Source organism: Cotesia glomerata, linkage group LG2, assembly GCF_020080835.1.
Source record: "Cotesia glomerata isolate CgM1 linkage group LG2, MPM_Cglom_v2.3, whole genome shotgun sequence".
In the NCBI taxonomy this organism is placed as follows: domain Eukaryota; kingdom Metazoa; phylum Arthropoda; class Insecta; order Hymenoptera; family Braconidae; genus Cotesia; species Cotesia glomerata.
This window is the reverse complement of record NC_058159.1, coordinates 19,268,565-19,274,208: the sequence shown is the minus strand read 5'-3', so window position 1 is coordinate 19,274,208 and position 5,644 is coordinate 19,268,565.

Below are 5,644 nucleotides of genomic sequence, written 5' to 3'. Positions count from 1 at the left end.
TATTATATATAATATCTGTCAGCACTCAGATTTAAATTTCAGAGAATTTCGTTTTGAACAGCTGATTATATAGGAATTTATTTTATCCTCAAATCTGTATCCCTATTAGCACAAGCGAAACGAAGTTCACGTAAACCTGCGGCCGGAATTTGACGTAAAGTTTACGCTAACAGTAGAGCAACAGTTATACTTATAACAGTTGACGTGAAGTTAACGTTAACTTTCTGCAACTTTGCGTTAACTTTGAGCGAACCTTTCGGAAAATTCCGGCAATAGATTTACGCTAACTTGATGTGTAAGTTAAAGTCAAGTTCTGGGAAACTGTTGCAAATGCAGCGGTTGACGCGAAGTTAACATAAAGTTGACGTAAACTATTGAACATCAACCTAGTTGATGGTCAACCTGTGCTAACTGGGATAATGCCGTACAAGTTTGATTGTTAACTTGTATTATTTAGGTTGCGGCCGTAGATTTCCGTCAATTTGCTTACAACTGTTGTTGAGTGAAGAATTACCGCTAACTTGATGTATAAATTAACCGTAACTACTAGAAGTCAACTATGTTATGCTTCCATCTAGTGGATGTTATTTTTATTTATTGAAAACTTTACTTACTATAGTTCTTTCGCCCGGGAGTATTAAAATACTTGGTTTCAGTGCGGGAAAGGAATCATTTTTAATAAAAGAATTCTATTTAGACGTTATTTAATTTTGATCAAAATTATTTAGTTGGTTTCAATTTATTATTCAAGTTGACAAAATATTAAAAAGCTTTAAAATATAAAATTAAGGTTTACAATGACGTGATCTTAGCAATCTAAGCTCTCGGTGAGAAGTGTCGTTACATAGTTTTTCCGAAGAGCTTCAAACTCCGTTCTTCTCCCACCATAACTTCCATACATACATCCACTCTAAGGAATACATAAGCACACACATTTTCTACTACATATAAATGATCCTTATATACTAACATGTATTTTCTCTATATCTATATATATTTATTTCAGCCTATCGGCCTGAAAGTTAGACTTCACTAATATACACTTTTAGCAATACAGTCATTATGTTTATTTAACTATTTTTATTAATTTAACAGACCCTTTTTAAAATATATTTATAATAAAAATTAACTTATAATTAACTTGAAATTAAATTACAATAAAAATTATAATAAACTATAACATGAAAATATATATATTATATTGTTTATAATATGTTGGATTAATGTTTGAGTTTGACTAATTAATAACTTGAATTAAATATTATTTCTATTATTTTACAATCGGATTTTCTAATAAAATTATAAGTCAATTTAATCATTATCATGTATAAAAGAATAGACATTATCGTTTAATTATAAATTAAATAATAATCAAATAATGATTCAATAATAAATTAATAGTAAATTAATTAAATAATAATTATTAATTATAAATTAAATACAAGATTATAATTATTAATTATTTTAACTTAATTTTGCTTAACTACAATATTATATAAAGTTAGATTTTAACAGTAAATGTTATTTAACAATCTTATTTTTTTTTAGTTACATATGGTTTTTTATTATTCTTTGTTACTTTTAGAACAAGGGTTTATTGAGTTTCACACGTGTCTTTTACGACTTTTCCTCATAAGGTTTTAAATTCCATGTGGCGAGAAATAGTCCTTGAATTACTCAAGTACCTTTTATGGGTTCTGAAAATTCGGTTACAATGTCCTTTTGTACCGAAATATGTTTTTCCCTTATTTTATTTTATTTTCTTTTGTAAATAAAACAGAGTTATCCAAAAGATGTTTATTACAACTGGTAAGAGTAAAAGCATGAAATAAATGATTTGAATATTTACTTCGAATATAAAATTGAACTAATTTTAATCATTTAATATTTACTAATTTGAATATTTCGTTTGAATTCACGCTCTCATAATAGATAGCGCTCTAATAACAGGTAGCGTCACTTGCTGGATGCACTAGGTGCATCACAACTACTTACTGAGAAAACGCTGGCTATCAGGGTAATTATTAATTAACTACTTAATAATGATAGTGCAGTTAATAGAAGTGCAGTTAAGGAGCAATTATTTGGTACTTAATTAATTAAAAAAAAAAAATCTGCGTCAACTTCTTTCCGGTATATTTTTAGAAACTGGGATCCTATAATATAAAATAAATGAAAGTCTTGAAGTTAGTCATAGGTCGAAACTCGCAAAAAACGGGCCACGATTCGTTAGTGGTTAAAATTAAGGCGCGCGCGTAGCGCGTTATTCAAATTTCTAGTACACATTTAAAATTAAATCGTTACTGGAACCATAGGTAGCGACACATTAAATATACTAACCAAAAATTTGAGTATAAATATTCAAATTCAAATAAAAACTTAAAATCGTTGTCCTTTAATTGGTTTTGGACTGAAAAACAATACTAATTACAATCATATATATCTATAACTATAATTAATATTATAAAGAGGAAACATTTGATTGTTTGTAGTATGTAACTTTTCAATAAGCTAATCGATTTACTTACTCAGTAAATCATATCGATGACAAGTCAGTACTTCAAAATAATACAAAGATTTATTTATAATCTTGCAACAAAAACTTTTTCTCGTGATCAAGTTCTCAGTAATACATTTCTATATAATTTTATTTATTTTTGGAAACAAAAAATTTGAGACTTTGATGCAATCTTTAGGCTTACAAAATAGCCCGTGCAATACTTAGATTTTATGATTTAAAAATATACAAACAAATGTTTTGTCGCCGAAACAGTAAAATCATTATTTCTAACTTCTCACATTAAAAATGAAAAATTTATAAAATTGCAAGGTAAGTTTCTGTAATATATTTAACATAACTTCTAAATTTTGAAAATAATTTACTTAAGGTTTTAATTCTTATACATTTTTTTTACATACAAAAGAGATGTTGTAATTCAAAAATTCCAAAAAGTTGTTATGAAAAATTTCTCAGATTGTTAAGCTCAAAAAGCGTTATCAATCGATTTCCAGATTTTTCAAATAAAGTACTTTCACAAAATTTGAAGCGATCGACCGAGGTTGATACGTTAAAATAATACATTTTATTCACTTGAATCATTCGCTAATGTACTTACCTTCACAGAGAGAATAATAAATTTAAAAAATAATTCACTACGTAAATTTTCGTTTAGAAAAAATTTATACAACTGGTAATTTTTTACTAGCACTTCGAAAAATGTACATATACACTTATATGTGGAGTATAATTTTTTAAAAAGGACTAATGTCATATGGTTATTCCTTCTCCATTCCCGTCCCAATTTTTCTCAGGAAAAAAATCACGTAATTTATAGTTGAAAAAAATATTCGTCAATAATTGCTAACTAATTTTAAGTAATAGAAAACGTCAGAGTTACAAAACAAAGTTAAATAGAAACTTGATCTGTATTGTGTTATACAAAAAAATAAAATTATTTTAACTATGTCTGTTCCGCAACTTGTATTGGTAATACTATTTTTTACCTCTAGAGAAAAATTTCAACAATTTATAAACAAAAATTTTGACTCATTTCATACAAAATCATTAAATGGAATAAAAAAAAATTTGTTTTTTCACTGTTTCAGATTTTTCTTTGAACCAATCTTTTTTTAAATAAGAACCTTCTTTGAAAATTGCATGTAAAGAATTTTGATAAAATCATTTAGTTGGTATTATTTCTACATCAATATATATTTACCGTAAAATCTCAATAAAGCTTTGCAAGTAGTAACTTTTGTTCTTGCCTGTAAATGGAAAAATTGAAATATAATTACGAAACTTTATTGAGAATTGTACTCTGCATTGTTAATTATAAAAGAATAATGAAATACAACAATTTTCAAATGTTATAATGCAGGTAAATTTATCCTTTGAAATTTTGAAAAAAATTCTCACAAAACTTGAACAAAATCTAGAAGAATTTTGTTGATTGAATAATTCCATACAACGTGGGTACACTGATAGAAGGATTTATTTGTATTAAATAATATTTTTTAATAGTTAACAAATCATTTATTAGAGACCACTTTTTAGTATTAAACAAATATTTCTTAGTATTTAAAATGATTTGTTTGTATTTAATAAATCTGATATTCATTTGTTAAATATTAATAAATCTTTTTAAATGTTAAGAAATATTTGTTAAGGACTAAAAAGTGATCACTAATAAATGATTTGTTAAATATTAACAAATATTTTTAACTATAAACAAATCCTTCTATCAGTGTAGAACTGCTAAAACACTGTCTATAACAAATTATTACATAAAATATAGTCTACGATTTACTTGCTCACTATATTTTTTATCTCATTTTTCTAATAAGTTCAATAAATAAACTCTCATTTTTTTCCAAATTTATTAAGTCCAAAATTATTTAAGTCCACATAGATATGATGTGTATACGTATTTTGCGACATATGCAAGAAAATACTTTTACAGTAATAGAAGAAACTAATGTTTTTGGAACAAATAATTTTTACATTCATTAGCAATATTTTTGAGAAAATCTCTAATATTTGCTTTTAAAATTATTAAAACTGAACCCGAAAAAAAGGGAGGTTGACAAATTACTATTCTTAATTTAGTCGCTGGCACACTGGGCACAAAACTAAAAAAATTACAATTCTAAATAAAAATTTTATTATTTCTGGAAGTACATTTTGGAGTTATAAAATTTTGAAATCACATAAAAATTATTTTTTATTTTCCAAAAAATATATATTTAAAACTGTAATTCATACAATTTTCCCTTTAAAGTGCCACATAATACTAGGAGAAATGAAATTGATCAACTACATTTTTCCTAAATACCAGTATAAGTATGAAAAATAAAATTTTTTGCTTGCATTCAACTAAAAAGATAAAAAAATTGGGCAAAGTTTGCAAGTTTCCGTTTTTAAAAATATTAAAAATCTTTATGAAAGATAAGAAATCGTCTAGCACAATATCTTATAAATATATTTGTTTAAATCTATTATTAATTGATTTTTTAATTATCTTTTTATTTTGAAAAAACTTTTAACGACACATTTTCCTATTTTATCAAATTTACACTACCGAACGCTTACTCTTGTTAAAAAAAAAAAAAAAAAAAAAAAAAAAACCCATTCAGTCGTAGAAACATAAATTGATAAAGTTTTTGAAATTTTCAAACTTCTGTTAGAGCTCCGTTAAAAAAATCAATGTTAAAATTCTAAGTTATTTTTTAAAAATCAATGATAAAGAAACGAATGGTAACCTTTGAAAATTTTATGTGTATTTTTAAAAACTCGAAATATCCTCAGAACTTGACAACGGAAATATTTTATAATTATTTATTTACTTCAAAGGAAAAATTTGAACTTATAAAAAATTATTATTTTATTACACCCTCGTAATTTAAAATTAAAACTTTTAAGGCAACGTAAAAAATGGTTTATAAAAAATGAATAGCTGTTTGAAAATAATACTTATCAATCATAATTTGTTAAACAACTACTGTATGAATTACAGTTTTATTTTATTTTTTTAGATATAGTTAATTATCAATTTTTCGATTAAAACTTTTAACCTTTGAAAATCGAGATATGGTTGCGTTACAAAAACCTCGATATTCATTCTAAAAGCTCTATTTTTTTCGTTTA